Consider the following 20422-nt stretch of genomic DNA (forward strand, 5'->3'; position numbering starts at 1 on the left):
TCTATGGAAATAATTGAAAGCAGTCCATATATAGTGCAGCCCGGATGTTAAATCTTAATGTGAGGATCTCCGAGATAATCCTGTGGTGGGTATAGTGGTGGGGTGCTTGTGATCCCTCTGATGAGTAGCACACTCACCGGAAATACCCACCCCACACAGGGGTATAAGGCGGGTATATATATATACAGTGGGTACGGAAAGTATTCAGACCCCCTTAAATTTTTCACTCTTTGTTATATTGCAGCCATTTGCTAAAATCATTTAAGTTCATTCTTCTTCCTCATGAATGTAAACATAGCACCCCATACTGACAGAAAAACACAGAATTGTTGACATTGTTGCAGATTTATTAAAAAAGAAAAACTGAAATATCACATGGTCCTAAGTATTCAGACCCTTTGCTGTGACACTCATATATTTAACTCAGGTGCTTTCCATTTCTTCTGATCATCCTTGAGATGGTTCTACACCTTCATTTGAGTCCAGCTGTGTTTGATTATACTGATTGGACTTGATTAGGAAAGCCACACACCTGTCTATATAAGACCTTCCAGATCACAATGCATGTCAGAGCAAATGAGAATCATGAGGTCAAAGGAACTGCCTGAAGAGCTCAGAGACAGAATTGTGGCAAGGCACAGATCTGGCCAAGGTTACAAAAAGATTTTTGCTGCACTTAAGGTTCCTAAGAGCACAGTGGCCTCCATAATACTCAAATTGAAGACATTTGGGACGACCAGAACCTTTCCTAGAGCTGGCCGTCCGGCCAAACTGAGCTATCGGGGGAGAAGAGCCTTGGTGAGAGAGGTAAAGAAGAACCCAAAGATCACTGTGGCTGAGCTCCAGAGATGCAGTCAGGAGATGGGAGAAAGTTGTAGAAAGTCAACCATCACTGCAGCCCTCCACCAGTCGGGGCTTTATGGCAGAGTGGCCCGACGGAAGCCTCTCCTCAGTGTAAGACACATGAAAGCCCGCATGGAGTTTGCTAAAAAACACCTGAAGGACTCCAAGATGGTGAGAAATAAGATTCTCTGGTCTGATGAGACCAAAATAGAACTTTTTGGCCTAAATTCTAAGCGGTATGTGTGGAGAAAACCAGGCACTGCTCATCACCTGTCCAATACAGTCCCAACAGTGAAGCATGGTGGTGGCAGCATCATGCTGTGGGGGTGTTTTTCAGCTGCAGGGACAGGACGACTGGTTGCAATCGAGGGAAAGATGAATGCGGCCAAGTACGGAGATATCCTGGACAAAAACCTTCTCCAGAGTGCTCTGGACCTCAGACTGGGCCGAAGGTTTACCTTCCAACAAGACAATGACCCTAAGCACACAGCTAAAATAACGAAGGAGTGGCTTCACAACAACTCCGTGACTGTTCTTGAATGGTCCAGCCAGAGCCCTGACTTAAACCCAATTGAGCATTTCTGGAGAGACCTAAAAATGGCTGTCCACCAACGTTTACCATCCAACCTGACAGAACTGGAGAGGATCTGCAAGGAGGAATGGCAGAGGATCCCCAAATCCAGGTGTGAAAGACTTGTTGCATCTTTCCCAAAAAGGCTCCTGGCTGTATTAGATCAAAAGGGGGCTTCTACTAAATACTGAGCAAAGGGTCTGAATACTTAGGACCATGTGATATTTCAGTTTTTCTTTTTTAATAAATCTGCAACAATGTCAACAATTCTGTGTTTTTCTGTCAGTATGGGGTGCTATGTGTACATTCATGAGGAAGAAGAATGAACTTAAATGATTTTAGCAAATGGCTGCAATATAACAAAGAGTGAAAAATTTAAGGGGGTCTGAATACTTTCCGTACCTACTGTATATTTATATAAATGGACGCTCCCTCTTGTGGGTCCTGGCTCCCCCTGGGGGTACTGGTATATGGGCCTGGAGATCCTGGGTTCCCTCTATTGATCATCTGCAGATGGATCCCTATGGTCCTGTTTCAAGTACTCCGGGGGGGTCCTTGGGACGTTGGGGTGAGTGGTAATCCCGTATGAGGCAAGGAAAGGGCAACAATAGTGTGATACTGTATGGCAGTCGTTTATTCAAAATAAAGGTAGGATACTTACAACATCACGGTTAAAACAGCACAGTTTATGAGCTTCCGGAACGCGATGCATTCCACCAAGAGCCGGCACTGGAAGTGATGTGACAACGCCGTCACATCACTTCCGGAACCCCCCCCAGTACTTGAAACAGGACCCTAGTGTGGATCCATCTGCAGGACATCCACAGATACCCGTTAGGAACCATAGAGGGATCCCAGGATCTCCAGGCCCATATACAAGTACCCCCAGAGGGAGCCAGGACCCACAAGAGGGAGCGTCCATTTATATATATATATATATATATATATATATATATACCCGCCTTATACCCCTGTGTGGGGTGGGTATTTGTGATGAGTGTGCTACTTATCAGAGGGATCACGAGCACCCCACCACTATACCCACCACAGGATTATCTCGGGGATCATCACATTAGGATTTACCATTGGCGCTGCACTATACATGGACGGGGGGTGTATTTGATCTCTGGAGAGCTTAGTTTGGTCTGCCTCCGTCCCTGTATATCTATAGGGGGTATGATGGTGCCTCAAACCAAGGTGTGGGACTTTCAGGGCAAGTGATGGATACACAGTTGTATATATAAAAAATTAGGTAATTTATTGATCATTTGAAAACATATATTCAAGGAAAATTATAACTGGCAGTTATAATGGTGCATAAGTGTTGGGTTATAGACCCAAAGTGCGTACAGGAAAGGTAAGTTCGGAAAAAGGTTTCCGTGACACTGGTGAAATAAGGTGACTTATATTGGATGAAAAAAACTCTGTTTTTCCAGGCTAGCTTGCTTGGAATTGTGTTCACAGAGATCATCTGGTATTAATCCTACGCGTTTCGGCTAACAATGTAGCCTTTTTCAAGGATATTCGTATCACTGGTTATTTTGCCTATTCTTGTGAATTTCTCTGTGTCTGGAGAAGATTCACAACAGGAACCAATGGCATGCAGCTATGTATTGTGAAGTCGTCTATTTAGTGCTTCATGTAATTTGTGAAGGTTGAGCGACAAAGAGGATATCCGGGTATTCCTAAGATGGTTAACAATAGTATATACTGCAAGGTCACAGTCACCATGTAGTGCAATATTGCTCAGGTGGTCTTCCTTAGGATATATGGTTTGTCTCCCTCAGTCAGAGGGAAGTGAGGAGACTGAGCGGATGCAACAGCAGATACACAGCAAACAATGAATACTTATAGAGAAATCATCCATACAAGCAATCTGGGTGGACTATGATGATGACTGCAATTTTGCACCCTGCAAACCATATATCCTAAGGAAGACCACCTGAGAAATATTGCGCTACATGGTGACTGTGACCTTGCAGTATATACTATTGTTAACCATCTTAGGAATACCTGGATATCCTCTTCGTCGCTCAACCTTCACAAATTACATGAAGGACTAAATAGACGACTTCACAATACATAGCTGCATCCTATTGGTTCCTGTTGCGAATCTTCTCCAGACACAGAGAAATTCACAAGAATAGGCAAAATAACAGGTGATTAGGGATGATCGAACTTTTGAAAAGTTTGGTTCGACCAGAACACCCGAACTTCCCGAAAGTTCGGGTCCAGATTCCAGAACCCCATTGAAATCAATGGGACCCGAACTTCGGTAATCAAAAAACACCATTTTGAATCGCTAAAACCCAATAAATGCCCCTAAAAATTGCCTAGGGTTCTGGGTCATGCCCCAGGGACTATTAATCACACAAAAAAAAGTTCTTAAAAATTGTCGTTTTTGATAGAGAGCCAATTATTGAAAAAAATATTGAAAAAAAAATTAGATTTCTTTGGATTTAGTGTCTGGGGGATCTAAAGGTGTACCTGTGAAGTTTCAGCTCTGTAGCATGTCCAGAACCAGAAAAAAAAAAGATTGTTTGTCTTAGAATTGCAGTAGAGCAGGCATATGGCTCCGCTATTTTCACACCTGGCCGTTTTTGTTGCAGGCGTTTATTGGGCTTTTTTGTGAACATCTTTGGAGGCAGTCATGACATCTGAACTTCTGTGTAGGGGTATATATACACACACACACACATATATGTATATATACACATACACACATATAGGTGTGAAAGTAGCGGAACCCTGTGCCTGCGCTAATGAAATTATTTGCAGACATAGGGCTCCGCTCCTATCACACCTATATGTGTGTATGTGTATATATACATATATGTGTGTGTGTGTATATATACCCCTATACAGAAGTTCAGATGTTATGCCTGCCTCCAAAGACGCCAAAAAAATGCCCAAAAAAAACGCCTGCAACAAAAACGCCCAGGTGTGTTGTTGCCGGCGTATTTTTTGGGCGTCTTTGGAGGCAGGCATAACATCTAAACTTCTGTATAGGGGTATATATACACACACATATTTGTATATATACACATACACACATATAGATGTGATAGGAGCGGAGCCCTATGCCTGCAAATAATTTCATTAGCGCAGGCATAGGGTTCTGCTACTTTCACACCTATATGTGTGTATGTGTGTGTGTATATATATATATATATATATATATATATATATATATATATATACACCCCTACACAGAAGTTCAGATGTCATGCCTGCCTCCAAAGACGTCCACAAAAAAGCCCAATAAACGCCTGAAACAAAAACGGCCAGGTGTAAAAGTAGCGGAGCCACTACCCTGCTCTACTGCAATTCTAATACAAACGATCTTTTTTCTATGGCGGTCACCCTGACATGGAAGAGTTTGGTCACCCTGCCATAGCAGTCAGAGTCAGTTCACCCTACACTACACTACGGTCACCCTGACACTTAACAATTTCCCTACAGAAACTAGATTATTGAATCTAACTATAGTGGAAAATAGTACCCTAACTATACTAGATATCCCTTCCTTCACACTAATAATTGCTAAATGACACTTTTGAAGCAGGAGTAACAGAACTATACAAGAGATTTGGCGGGACTTTCTTATATACTGGGGGGCGTATTCACTACTGATTGGCCTCTGGACCCCCTAGTCACTCCAATCACATTCCTAGCATTCTCCTGCCCCCTCAATTTGCTTTTACTGATGGTTCTGGTCCAATTACGGGCTTTTAAAGCCCAGTTCCTGTCCCATTGCATTTTGGTCGGTTCTGGTTGCCGAATTCCGAACTTTTTCCGCAAAAAGTTCGGAATTCAGCCGAATTTCGAAACAGTCAATGTTCGGGTCGAACCAATGGTCGACCCGAACCGTTCGATCATCCCTACCGGTGATACGCATATCCTTGAAAAAGGCTACATTGTTAGCCTAAATGCGTAGGATTAATACCAGATGATCTCTGTGAACACAATTCCAAGCAAGCTAGCCTGGAAAAACAGTTTTTTCATCCAATATAAGTCACCTTATTTCACCAGTGTCATGGAAACCTTTTCCGAACTTACCTTTCCTCTACGCACTTTGGGTCTATAACCCAACACTTATGCACCATTATAACTGCCAGTTATAATTTTCCTTGAATATATGTTTTCAAATGATCAATAAATTACCTACGTTTTTATATATACAGCTGTGTATCCATCACTTGCCATGCACTATACATGGACTGCTTTCAATTGTTTCCATAGATTGCCTTTGGCACTCTGTCACCGTTTACTCGTTTTGCACATTGCGAGTTTATTTCTATTGAGTATACTGTCACTTTAACGGGCCTTAGTCATGCCCTTTATGTAGGGCCACCCATATATTTTTTATCATATATTTTATCATTGTGACTCACCCACTTTTATTTATCCATCCACTTACTGGCTGGCTATCTAACTATCATCACTGGATCACACTGTTATATATATATATATATATATATATATATATATATATATATATATATATTTTGATTATATTTATTTATATATACCACTCACCTGGTATTTACCATCATCCGTTATATTATTGTTTGTTTACACTTCCAGGCACTAGTCTCTTTATCACTCTCATTTACTTGTATACATTGGTGATATTAGATTGTTATTCATTTATTATGCGACACATTCTTTATATTACATCACGCCGTTTTTTATTATTTATCTATTGTGTATGCTATCCCATCACTTACATATATCCTTTGCCTCTTTCTCTTTTTACAATTTTTATACCCCTCCTGTTTGAGCCTCTAGGCAGCGCCAATTCCCTCCCCCCTTTTTTTTTTTTTTTTTTATTTATGCATCATATAAGCTTGAGACCACATTATCAGATTTTTTTAGACTAAACTGACCAGTGTCACAGAAGTGGTTGAAGACGTTGTAGAAATTCAACATGAACATTTTTACTTTGTAAACTAGGGCACTGCATTAATTTTGGATGGCTTTCTTGTGGTTGTGAGTTATATAAGTTTTCTCTTTGTTTTTTTTTTACAGCCAACTGTGACAGAACCATCTGACTTTGTATTATATTGTTGCTGCCTCCTTTCGTCTGTTTGTTCGGCTGTTCCACTGCCCGTACAGCCCCCTTTATTCCCCTATGTTTTAGCCGCTACGCTCCAAATTCACGGATCCTCCTGACTTTGTTCATTAGACGAACGATGAAGCGTTCGGCAGTTTTATATTATATGTTATTGTGTATGGGGAAACCCAGATAGCCATGCCATGGAACCTGTTCGTGAGATTAAAGACTTTGGCTCCATGGCGATTCGACTGTATTCGTGTAGTCTGAGTGCCATTCACCTAATAATGTGCACTCAGACCTGAGCTATCTGGGGATAGGTTATATGTGCAGGTTTAATGGCAAAATGTTAGTAATACATATTTTAAATGATAGTTGCTGTTTTATGTCCCCACGTGTGTAATGGCGATTTCTCTTTGTCCTGAGAGATAATTGAATTCCTTCTCGATTGTCTCCAGGGCAGGGAGGAGGAAGCCAGGATGCATTGTGGGAATGTATTGTGTCTATCTGTCCTGAAAGGTAAATTTTCTGTCTTTGTCACAGTCTCCCATCTGGTCCCCTCTAGGGGAGTGTCCACCAGATGGGGACCTGCATAAATACGGGCGGGTAGCCCTCAGTAAACTTGTTCCTGTTTTACCCTCAACTCGGAGCTTTGTCTTGTTTTTGGAGGGGGATTTATTATACAGAAAGCCGTTCGATTGTTTGGGGCTCTCTTTGGATGATTATTCGTATGCTGGTGTGCTACAGGGGTAATTCGTTCATGCTGCATAGGTGGTACATCCACTAAACGGCGGTTACATTCCTTTTTACGCTGAGGTTCGTAACAATTGGTGGCAAGCGACGGGATGAGTCCCACCGCCCAGAACAGCTACCGATGCAGTATGAGGAGCTGAAACGGATTACCCTCAAAAATTTATTGCAACGTAGAGGACGATCAACAGGTAATTTAAAGAAACGAGAGATTATTGCTCAATTGTTGGAGATGGATGCAGCACAAGAAAGGGAGAGAGCTAATGTGACCGGCATCTTGGATTTAACACCCAAGGAAATACACTTTAACCGGGCAGTGCAAATAAGGCTGGCACATTTTGGCCCCAACCCTACAGCTGAAATTGTGGAACGAGTGCAAGCAGCGGTAACAGCACAACTGCAAGGAAGAGGAGCTGCAGCAGCGGAGGTACCCCATAATAATGTGGGAAGAAAGAAGGTACCTTTTGCTGCGTTTAAAACTTTTGTGGAATCTGAGGGGGAGATTGATGGATTTTTGGCAGACTTTGAAAGGCAGTGTACCTTACACAGGGTGCCCACGGACGAATGGGTCACCATCCTCTCTGGGAAATTGTCCGGCCAGGCCAGCGATGCTTTTCGGGCCATCTCAGAGGAGAAAATTATAGATTACCAGGCCGTTAAAGATGCCCTGTTGGCCAGGTATGCAGTAATGCCAGAAGTATACAGGCGGAGGTTCAGAGAGACCCCCAAGCAAGCGAGTGACTCCTATATGGAGTGGGCATGCAGAGCACACCGTGCAGCAACCCACTAGATGGCAGGATGCCAAGCTGTATCTGGGGAGATCTTACAAGTGTTTATGTTGGAACATTGCTTCAACAAGTTACCTGCCGGGGTCAGAGAATGGGTCCGGGACCGTAAACCCTCCACTTTCCCGGAAGCTGCTCGATTGGCAGATGAATATACAGACGCTCGTAAGCTGGATGATAATGTGCCCAAAGCTCCTGCCAGGGTGGAATACCGACAAGCAGCACCCACCAATACTACTATTTACCAGGCTCCAGCACACCGCACCCCGGTTTTGCCTGCAACCAACAGCTATGCCCAGCCACCCCGTTTTAACTCCAGGGATTATTCGCAACCCATCTGGTGCTTTGGATGCAAACAGCTTGGGCACAAAAGGCCGGAGTGCCCGTTGAACACAGCCAACCAGGTGCAGTCATGGAGACGGCCAGCTGGCGGAAATCCACGCAACTCCCAGCCTGCTGCTCACTGCATCGAGCAGGAGGAATGTTGGGGCGTCCTCCATGAAGCAGACCCGGTCCAAGCCGCTCATCAAGACAACAGGCAGCAGCACCGGCAGATGGTTAAGCTGAACGGAAGGGAAGTCAGCGGGTTACGAGACACTGGTGCCAATATGACTTTGCTCCAGAAAGATTTGGTGTCTGAACATCAACACACCGGAGACACTGTGGCTGTAAGGGTAGCCGGGGGTTCTGTTTTTCGCCTACCTGTGGCCCGAGTACACTTGGATTGGGGAGTGGGGGCTAGACATGTTGATGTGGGGGTTATGAAAGACTTGCCTGCGGATGTTCTTCTTGGGAATGACTTGGCCCCCACTTGTTTCTGCATATGCTCCCATGGGCCCCAATGAAGTTAATGCTGTGACCACTCGTGTCCAGACCCGCGCTGCCGGAACCGACCCACCTGCTGCTGAGACCCAGGTAAGACCTTGTTCCCCGACTATTCCCTCAGATCAGGCCCCTCTAAGTTGGGATACCCCAGAGGAGTTTGGGAGGGAAACCCGGGCAGATCCAACCCTACAGAAGTATAGAGCTAAGGCAGATGCTAGAGAGGAAGGACCAGATGGGGAGCGGTATGAGTGGGTGGGGGATAGGGTATACAGGATCCCTAAACCTTCCCAGAAAAGTTTGGCCCCTTCTCAGAATCGACAACTGGTAGTACCTGCTAAGTACCGTCAGGAGATTCTGCGAATTGGGCATGATGTACGGTTAGCTGGACATCTAAGGTCCCGCCGCACAGCCCATAGAATTACGCAGAATTTCTTTTGGCCCAGTTTTAATCAGGCTGTGCGGGTATATTGTAGTACGTGTGACACTTGTCAACGGGTAGGGAAGAGGGGGAACCACCCAAAAGCTAGGCTTATGTCTATGCCTATCATTGGGGAGCCCTTTGCCCGCATAGCCGTTGACATAGTGGGTCCACTGGCCAGGGCTAGCCCATCCGGTAAGAAATATATTCTTACCGTGGTGGACTATGCCACACGCTATCCAGAGGCAGTAGCGCTGTCTAATATAGAGGCAGAGACGGTTGCTGATGCCCTGGTTAAGGTTTTCACTAGAGTGGGGTTCCCTAAGGAGATTCTCTCCGATCAGGGGACCCAGTTTACCGATGTGCTTACCCAGCAGCTGTGGAAGGTGTGTGGCATCAAACCGCTACTTAGCTCACCTTATCACCCACAGACTAACGGTCTCTTTAACGGCACCCTCAAGCAAATGCTGAGGACCTTTACTGACGCAGAGACTGGGAGAGGTTCCTGCCTCATCTGTTGTTTGCGTACAGAGAGGTGCCCCAGGAATCTTCTGGGTTCTCCCCTTTTGAGTTACTCTATGGGAGAAGGGTCCGTGGACCTCTTGATCTCATCAGAGGACACTGGGTGGGAGAGACAGAGCAGGAGGGGACCCCAATAGTGCTGTATGTTCTGGAACTCCGGGACCGCATGGAGAGTCTGTCTCTGATGGTAAGGGAGAATCTCCAGGCGGCCCAGGGGAGACAGAAGAAATGGTACGATCGGGGTGCCCGATAGCGAGTCTTCCAAGTTGGGCAGAAAGTGCTGGTGCTCAAGCCTGTGAAGACAGATAAGATGCAAGCAGCTTGGCAGGGACCGTATAAAGTGTTAGCTCAGATGTGTGATACTACCTATGTCATAGCCAGCTGTGCAGATGAAAGTATTCAGCGATCCTTTCATGTGAACATGCTCAAGGAGTATCAGGAGAGACCAGAGGATGTCGCTGCAGTATGCGCTCCTGCTGCAGACGACCCCGAAAATCTACCCCTACCAGACTTGTTAGAAAGGGACCCCCAGACTGACCTACTTCCTTAGTACCGCTAGGGGACCGGTTAAACCCCACGGAAAGGGCTCAGGCTCAACAGCTTCTGTGGGAGAAACAGACGACGTTCTCCCAAGAACCTGGTTATACTACTCTAGCTGTACATAAGGTAGAGACCCCCGGACAGAACCCCCAACGACAGCCCCCCTATCGTATCCCTGAAGCAGTCCGAGAAGGACTGCGGAAGGAAATACAGGAGATGACCCAGCTTGGGGTTATCGAGCCCTCCGATAGTCCTTGGGCCTCGCCTGTAGTCCTAGTGCCTAAGAAAGATGGAACTACACGGTTCTGTGTGTACTACAGGCGACTCAACGAGCGGACCACCACTGACGCCTATCCGATGCCCCGGGTAGATGAATTACTTGATCGTATTGCCAAGGGACGTTATCTGACCACCATAGACCTGTGTAAAGGCTACTGCCAGATTCCCCTGGCCGAGGATGCTATCCCCAAGTCGGCATTTATCACCCCGTTTGGCCTGTTGCAATTTAAGGTCATGCCATTCGGGATGAAGAATGCCCCGGCTACCTTCCAACGTATGGTGGATGGACTCCTCATGGCAGAGGTACAGTACTTGGGTCACCGGGTGGGGTGTGGGAGTCAGAGACCAGAGCCAGCCAAGGTAGAGTCAGTGGCTAACTGGCCCACACCTATCACTAAGACCCAGGTGCTAGCCTTCTTGGGGACAGCAGGGTACTACCGACGTTTCGTCCCTGACTACAGCGCTATTGCTAAACCCCTGACAGACCTGACCAAAAAGAATCTCCCTAAGCAGGTCCTGTGGTCTCCAGCTTGTGAAGCCACGTTCCAGGCACTAAAACAAGCTCTTGTGAATGCCCCTGTCTTGGCTGCCCCAGTTCCTAACAAACGCTTTCTTGTCCATACAGATGCTTCCATGTATGGACTGGGGGCTGTGCTGAGCCAAGTCGGGGAGGATGGAGGAGAGTACCCTGTCACATATCTCAGCCGAAAGCTGTTACCCCGGGAAGTGAGTTATGCAGCAGTGGAAAAGGAGTGTTTGGCCCTGGTCTGGGCACTGAAAAAGTTGAGTCCCTATCTGTACGGGCAGGAATTTTCCTTTGTGACTGATCACAAGCCATTGGTGTGGCTTAACCGGGTCTCTGGGGACAATGGCAGGTTGCTACGCTGGAGTCTAGCCCTGCAACCGTATAACTTTACCATCACTTACAGACCCGGTAAGCACAATGGCAATGCTGATGGGTTGTCCCGACAAACAGACATCACTCCGGCTTCCTAGTCCTGGTCATCCCCACGTTGACCCGCTAGGGTCAAGCCGGGTTTCCGGAGTGTCCCACAAGGAGGGAGCCATGTGACAGAACCATCTGACTTTGTATTATATTGTTGCTGCCTCCTTTTGTCTGTTTGTTCGGCTGTTCCACTGCCCGTACAGCCCCCTTTATTCCCCTATGTTTTAGCCGCTACGCTCCAAATTCACGGATCCTCCTGACTTTGTTCATTAGACGAACGATGAAGCGTTCGGCAGTTTTATATTATATGTTATTGTGTATGGGGAAACCCAGATAGCCATGCCATGGAACCTGTTCGTGAGATTAAAGACTTTGGCTCCATGGCGATTCAACTGTATTCGTGTAGTCTGAGTGCCATTCACCTAATAATGTGCACTCAGACCTGAGCTATCTGGGGATAGGTTATATGTGCAGGTTTAATGGCAAAATGTTAGTAATATATATTTTAAATGATAGTTGCTGTTTTATGTCCCCACGTGTGTAATGGCGATTTCTCTTTGTCCTGAGAGATAATTGAATTCCTTCTCGATTGTCTCCAGGGCAGGGAGGAGGAAGCCAGGATGCATTGTGGGAATGTATTGTGTCTATCTGTCCTGAAAGGTACATTTTCTGTCTTTGTCACAGTCTCCCATCTGGTCCCCTCTAGGGTAGTGTCCACCAGATGGGGACCTGCATAAATACAGGCGGGTGGCCCTCAGTAAAGTCGTTACTGTTTTACCCTCAACTCGGAGCTTTGTCTCGTTTTTGGAGGGGGATTTATTATACAGAAAGCCGTTTGATTGTTTGGGGCTCTCTTTGGATGATTATTCGTATGTTGGTGTGCTACAGGGGTAATTCGTACATGCTGCAAAGGTGGTACATCCACTAAACGGCGGTTTCATTCCTTTTTACACCAAGGTTCGTAACACCAACCATGATAAAAAGGTAACAAAACACATTCTCAGAGGACCCAGTGGTGTTACTAGGGATGCCAAAGGGGGCCATGGCCCCCCTGAAATTACACTGTGCCCTCCCCATGTGCCCCCCCCAACAGGATCTTGGCCACCTCCTGCTCTGGGATGGTGGGTTGGTAAGCCCAGATTGCGAGTTCCCCACCTGTCACCCTTCAGTATCACTGTGAAGAACAGAGCCAGCACTAGAGGAAGCAGAGCCGCTGCTTCCTGTATAGAGCCAACTCCTGTCACTGGTGCAGTGATACCAAATGCACTCCGCAGTGACAGTCACAGGAGCAATACGGGAAGCATCCGGTCTGCTCCCTACTGCAGTCGCTTGCTTCCTCCACCGCCAAGTCCTGTGACCTGTCACACTGATGCTTAGGAATGGTGGGTCGGGAACCCACCAGAAATTCCTAACAACAGTACCAGCCAGCCGTACCCACCAGTAGTACCTGCCAGCAATGCCTACCAACAGTGCCCACCATCAGTACCAGCGAGCAGTACCTGCCAGCAATACTAGCCAGCAGTACCCACCAGCAGTACCAACCAGCTGTACCCACAAGCAGTACCCACCAGCAGTACCAGCAAGCAGTATGCGCCAGCAGAACCCACCAGCAGTACCCATCAGCAGTACCCATCAGCAGTACCAGCAACTGGCACCAATATTAGGGGTTATTACTGCGTAAACTGGCACCAATACTAGCGGCTATTACTGCATAAACTGGCACCAATACTAGCAGCTATTACTGCGTAAACTGGCACTAATACTAGGGGCTATGACTGCAAAAAATGGCACCCTTTCAAAGGGTTATTACTGTGCAAACTGGCACCAATACTAGGGACTATTACTGTGTAAACTAACACCAATACTAGGGGCTAATACTGCCTAAACTAACACCAATACTAGGGGCTATTACTGCATAAACCGACACCAATACTAGGGGTTATTACTGAGTAAACTGGCACCAATACTAGAGGCTATTACTGCATAAACTGCCACCAGTACTAGGGGTTATCACTGTGTAAACTGCTTGCTGAAATTGATTTAAACTTTAAAGAAAAGCTTTTAAGAGTTTTCCTCATTCTCAGGTCTAAGGCATTACCTGAGGAGGAAAGGAAAACTCTTGAAAGCTTGTCTTTAAAGTTTAAAGCAATTTCAGCAAGCAGTTTAGTGTTAGGTTAGTACAATAAAAAGGTATCATTGCATACTGCATTACGCTCACATTTTGTAACCTTATATATATATATACCTATTTAGTTTTTTTTTTTAGTGCTATGATTTAGTTGTAAAATTTTAAGTGCACCCCCTCCAGTTTTGACTGTTGTATCTTATGTGCCCCTCCTATATATTTGTTCCTAGAGTGGCCACTGCAGTAGAAACAGGCCATTAAATCATCTTATGAAGCTAGTAGATGTACTGGCCAATGGGAACTCTTTCATAAAAAATCCTCTTAAGATGGCACAGAACCCTGTATTTGATAGCTAAATATAACCCCATTATGTCTTACCTGTGTTGCACAGATTGTGGATTTTTGGGGAATTCAATGTGTAGCACACCCCACGTAGGAGCAGCAGAGTTAGGATTCCCTACTGCTACATAGGAAGGCACACAGCATTTCCTTTATGCATTCCAACACAGAAAACAGTCCTTGGCTTGTTTTTGTTGTGTTATTAGGAGTTGATAGCTTGCAAGGGGTAGGGCCTTTAGAGGATGCCCAACTTGAAAAATGTCCAAAACTATTAACAGTGGGGGACAACTTCCTCACTATGTACGCTGAAAATCCTCTTCTTCCTTCCTCCTGCACAAACTTGGTTCACAAATGCAGCTCCTGCTAATCACTCCAGGGGAACTAACAGTCTTTAGTGTTGACTCAGCGACTGCCCATTACAGACTGGGAGCATTCTGTCCCATTGTGGATCAAGTAGCACAATGTGGAGTAAACAGCATCTCCTTCTGCCTTTTTGTAGACCCTGGGCCCAGTTCTACTGCTGCAGGAGATACCAGCCCACTTGGCTGCTTGCTTCCCCAGTCCTGACTGGCACACACTTTCCCAGTCATTCCTGACTGGCACACTTCCCCAGTAATTTCTGACTGACACACTTCCAAGGAAATTCCCCAGGGCAAGGATGATTTCACCATAACGCTATCTTCAGAGAGCACTATTACAGCCGACAGTCTCTCCCTCTAGTGTTGTCCCCGCACTGTGCGGATATTACTCACTGTCTCTGCTTGCTATTTCCCGCTGCCTCTTCTGGCATGAATCCCTCCAGTTGCCTCCTATGGTGGAATCCTTCCAGGCCAGCTATCCCGAGCCTCCAGCTAGAGGTAAAACCCCTTACCGATGTTCTTCTGAAAACTCCAACTTCGCCGAGATCTCCAACCATGTTATTGTGAGTGTACACCAGGAATAATTGGAGATTTCAACCACTTGGTGTTTTCACACAACACCTGCAGCCTATACACTCCGGTAGATGCTATAATTAGTGCAGATTGTTAGTCCGCCCGGTAGTTGTCACTGCCTTGGAGGCAGCCATGTTTCTGTGTACTAGTGGGCGGACTAACAATCTGCACTAATTATAGCATGTACCGGAGTGTATAGGCTGCCGGAAGTTGTGTGAAAACCCCAAGTGGTTGAAATCTCAAATTATTCCTGGTATACACTCACCGAAAATAACATGGTTGGAGATTTTTTGTAAGTTAGAGTTTTCGGCAGAACACTGGCAGGGGTCCCCCAAAGGCCACTGACAGCCTCTCCTCAGCATTCTTTTTTTTTTTTCAAAAACATTTTATTAAGGAATAAAGCATACATAGCACAAAAGAACACAGCAATAAAGGGCAGGTAATAGAGCCCACAAAAAATGAACAGGTACAAAAGTGATACACATATAAACAGTACTATGCATGTAAGGAGCAACATAAATCACGGGTAAACCCACAAAGTGTCACGTAACAACATGGTGCGAAAACAGAGGGCCAGTGGGAGAACCAAGTGGGCGTAAGGCTAATGGAGGGGTTCGCTGGGTAGAGCGCCCACCCACCTTATGAGAACCGGAACAAGAGGGTTACCCATGATGGAGCATAGTGGATCCCCCAAGCCCGACACCCCGTAAAGGGAACTATCTGTGTCAAGGAGTGGGGGACCCACCGCATAAAAGTGGGGAATCCGGTACGCACATCTCTGAACGTGGGCGCCATAGCTGTTGCCGGTGGAGGCAGAGCCACCACAGAGTGCAAAATAGAGAACCCTAAGTGATTTTTGAAAATGCATAAAAGGGAGGGAATGAGGAAGGGGGGCGGGGGAAGAAGATGGGGAAGGAGGCGGGTAGGGCAAATAAGGGAAACACAAAAGGAGGAAGGAAGAAGGGAAGGGAGAGGTGTGGAAAGGAGCAGTACACTCTGGAACACTACTAGCATCAGAAGAGGCAGAACGAACTGAACATCCAGGAAAGCACCCCAGAACGTGGGGTTCCTCCTCAGAACAAGCTCCAAGGAGCCACTGAGTGGCCTACGAGTATCAAGTGCTCAATCGTTGGAAGTCTGGCAAGGATTGAAAGTGGGTCCAGGGTGCCCAAGTTGTACGATACTGGCGGTGAGTGTCCTTGGCCTGAGCCACTATGTCCTCCATCTCCGCCACCCGCCGAACCCTGCGAAGCCAGTCGGCAACCGACGGGGGCGAGGTGGACAGCCAATGGCATGGTACGCACATCCGGGCTGCGTTGATCAGATGCAAGGTCAGGGACTTTTTGTAGCTGGCGTAGGAGAGGGAGGTGTGGTGTAAAAGGTATTGCGCCGGTGAATAGTCAGGAGTGTACGTGGTGATACGGCAGATTAAGGCGTGGACCTCTTTCCAGAATGGTTGCAAAACTGGGCAATCCCACCATATATGCAGCAGAGTCCCCTTATGTTGCAGACACCTCCAACACAGTGGGGAATTCGAGGTGGAAAACTTGTGCAAAAGGTCTGGAGTCCTATACCACCTAGAGTAGAGCTTATAGCCGGTTTCTTGGGTCAGCACGTTTAAGGAACCCTTGTGCATGTGAAAAAGCACCCTAGACCAATCTTCCTCTGCGAGGTCCACACCCAACTCCCGCACCCATCGAGCTTGAAGAGCTTCCGTGGGGGCGTGAGAGGGGGGGAATAGCATGGAATATAAAATCGAGACCATGTGCCGGTGCGGGCCAGGGGCGTCACAAACACGTTCTAAAGAGGTCAGAGGACGGCCCCATTCCGGCAGTGGCTGCATGTGAGTCAGGAAATGGCGGATCTGGAGATAGCAATAGAAGGGAACAGAAGCCTTCGGAAAGCGCTGACAGAGGTCCTGGTAGGAGAGTAGTCTAGAGCCGTCAAGAAAGTGACGAGCTTGAAAGGGTACTTCCGAGGAAGGGCCCTCGGCAGGCACAAATGGGAGGCCAGGGGGGAAATCGGGGAGGGAATGTAAGGGAGTCAAAGGGCTGCGCTTCGGCGAGAGATCCAACTGCTCACGAAGGGCATGGAACACCCTTAACGTAGCTCCAGTCAGGGGATTGGCTAAGGCGGGGCGTGGAATCTTGGAAAGAGCCGACCAAGGCAAGTGATGGGCTGGGAACGACGCCAAGGCTCCCTCAAGCGAAACCCAATCCTTAGACATCGAGTGGGCATGCCAATCCACCACTCTGGATAGATGGCATGCCTGATAGTACTTGAGCAAATGTGGGAATCCCAATCCGCCCTCCTGTTTAGGACGAGTAAGCAAATCCCAGCTAAGCCTGGGCTTCTTAGAGGACCACAAAAATCTAGAGCACATAAGCCTGAAAGATTTAAAAAAGGCGGGCGGTACACGAATGGGCAGAGCCTGAAGGATGTAGAGCAAGCGAGGTAGGACATTCATTTTGACAATGGCGACCCTGCCAAACCAGGAAAAACGACCCTGCATCCAGGAGTGCAAGTCCTTTTCCACTGTTTTTAAGATCGCCAAGTGATTCTTGGAATAAAGGTCGGACAGAGAGCTAGGTAATTGAACGCCGAGATATGTGATTGAATGGGGGTCCCATTCAAATGGAAAATTGGATTGGCAGAGTTGTAAAAGAGAGGTAGGGAGGGAAATGTTGAGGGCCCGAGATTTGGAGTAATTGATTTTCAGATTGGAGAGATCTTGGAAATGAGCAAGAACGGATAAAAGATTGGGGACTGAGAGCAGGGAATCGGTGAGGAAGAGCAAGATATCATCGGCGTATGCCGCCAATTTGTATGTCTTGCCCTTCAAAGACACCCCCTTGATGTCCGAACTAGCTTGGATCCGACGCAGGAGGGGTTCCAAAGTGAGGATATAAATCAGGGGGGACAGGGGGCAACCCTGCCTGGTACCGTTCGACACGGAGAAGGCGTCCGACAGGGATCCATTAACTTTGACCCTCGCAGAAGGGTTGGAGTAAAGGATGGAGACAAAGCGCAGGAACCGGTCCTTCAGTCCAAGGGCCTCAAGTGTGGCGGACATGTAGTCCCAGGCCACCCTGTCGAACGCCTTCTCCGCATCAAGGGATAAAAAGAAGCCAGGCGTACGCGATGTGGATAACCAATGATGCAGGTGAATTGCCTTGGTGGTGTTGTCCCGGGCCTCACGTCCAGGGACAAAACCAACCTGGTCAAGGGACACCACCTCGGGGATGGAGGGAAGAAGGCGGTTAGCCAAAACCTTCGCAAACAATTTGATATCTGCATTGAGTAAAGATATGGGGCGGTAATTCGGTACCAACGTCGCGTCCCTCCCAGGCTTGGGGAGGACAGCGACATGGGCCTCCAAAAAATCCGGCCCCAAGGCAGGCATATCAGAGAAGGCGTTAAAAGCCCTCACCATGTGCGGAATCAACTGATCCGCGAAAGTCTTATAGTAACCAACCGTCAATCCGTCTGGCCCGGGGGATTTCCCAGGTTTGGACTGCTTGAGGGCCGTCAAGACTTCCGTAGCAGATATAGGGGCGTTGAGAGGAGCCAACACTTCCTCCGATAGCGGCGGGGGAGAGTATTGGGATAAGAACTGGCGAATCTCACGTGCCCTAGATTGTAAAAGTTCAGGCGTGCTTGCCCTAGGCAAATTGTATAGGTCCGAGTAATAACGGACAAATTGTGCCGCTATGTCGGGGGTAGAGGCGTGCGCCTTGCCCGAGGAGTCGGTGATGGAATGGATGGTATTGGCCGCTCTTTTCTTTTTGAGAGCTCTGGCAAGGAGCCTACCCGATTTGTTGGAGTGCTCATAGAAGAAGCCGTGAGAGAGGGCAAAATTCCTGCGAACTGATCTACCAAGGTCCTCCAACAGCTCCTGACGGGTCTTAGTGAGCTCCTCCAGGGTATCAGACGCTAAAGACAACTTATGAGAACGTTCCAGCGAAGCTATCTTGGACAGGAGCGCCTCCGTGTGGGCTACACGTTCCTTTTTCCGCTTAGAAGCTAGGGCAATTAGTTCACCGCGGATCACACATTTGTGTGCCGCCCACACAGTGACAGGGCTGACCTCTGGGGCTGCATTCTCCGAAAAATACAGCTTCAGTCGGTCAGAGAGGGCCTCAACAAAAGCGGGGTCATTCAGGAGGGAGCCACCCAGGCGCCACGCACCATGGCGACGTGGTAGAGCCGCAAAGGAGAGGGTAGCACTGATGGGGTGGTGATCGGATAAGAGCATTGGTTTGATAGTCGCGGAAGAAAGAGCCGGCAACAGAGCCTGGGAGACGAAGATACAATCGATACGCGAATACCGGTTGTGTGGGGAAGAAAAAAAGGTGAAATCCTTGACGTCCGGATGGAGGGTACGCCATGAATCGTGGAGGAGTAGAGTAGTGAGCAACGTCTTGATGGACCGCAAGGCCGCATACGGAATGGACGAGGACCCCAGAGAAGTGTCCAAAAGAGGCGATAAGGCAACGTTGAAGTCCCCGCCCAGAATGATCTGGCCGGAGCAAAAGTCTTTCAACCGTTGAAGAGTAGAGCGGAAAAATGGGACTATGTGTTTGTTAGGTGCATATACATTAGCCAGCGTCAGGGCCCTGCCGTGAACGGAGCCGGTAAGGAAAAGGAAGCGCCCATTCTCATCCGCCAAGGACTTAGACACCGCGAAGGGGCAATTCTTGGACAGGAGTATGGAGACCCCCTTGGATTTAGAATCCTTGGAGGTCGCATGATAAACCGTAGGATACTGTTTAGCGTAAAGTTTTTGGACACTATCAGTGCGAAAATTAGTCTCTTGTAGGAGAATCACATCAGCCTTCGTCCGACGAAGGGTAAGGAGAAGCTTCGAACGCTTTTCAGGGATGTTCAGTCCCCTCACATTAAGGGAGTAGACCTTCAGGGAAGCAACCATGACAGAGATGATCAAGATTGTGAAAAGGAAGGGTAGGGAGTAGCACAGTGGAAGACTTGTGGGGTGGACAATCAGACACAACTGGGAGGGAGAAGGGGGAGGAAAGCACACACTGGGGAAAAAGGTGGGGGGGGGGTGAGACGGTGTAGGGTGGGGAAGGGACCACCACCAGACTCGAGTGACCGAGACGGGGGGAGATGGTCAGGGGAGAGATCAGAAACCAGAAAATTCAGCGGCAGGGGAAAGTGGCACTACTTGTTCAACAAATTAATATATGGCAACGACCGCTGAGCGGGGTTGGAGTAGGACAAACCGGAAGACGGGGTGAAAACCAAGTACTCACCGAAAAGAGCCCGTCCTCGAGTCCAATATAACTGGAGCCCATGTTCAGAGATTGTTCGACAAGCGGAAACCAGTAAGGGAAAGAGAGGTCATGTCAACAATAAGAACAGCAATGACAACCACAACATTAATAACAGTATTGATAACCTTGCGGCCGAAGCCGCCTCTTCATCACGGGGGCCCAGCCTAGCATGTCGAGACCGTGACGGTGAGATGCAG

The sequence above is a fragment of the Pelophylax lessonae genome, assembly GCF_965119305.1.
Source record: "Pelophylax lessonae genome assembly, chromosome: 2".
In the NCBI taxonomy this organism is placed as follows: domain Eukaryota; kingdom Metazoa; phylum Chordata; class Amphibia; order Anura; family Ranidae; genus Pelophylax; species Pelophylax lessonae.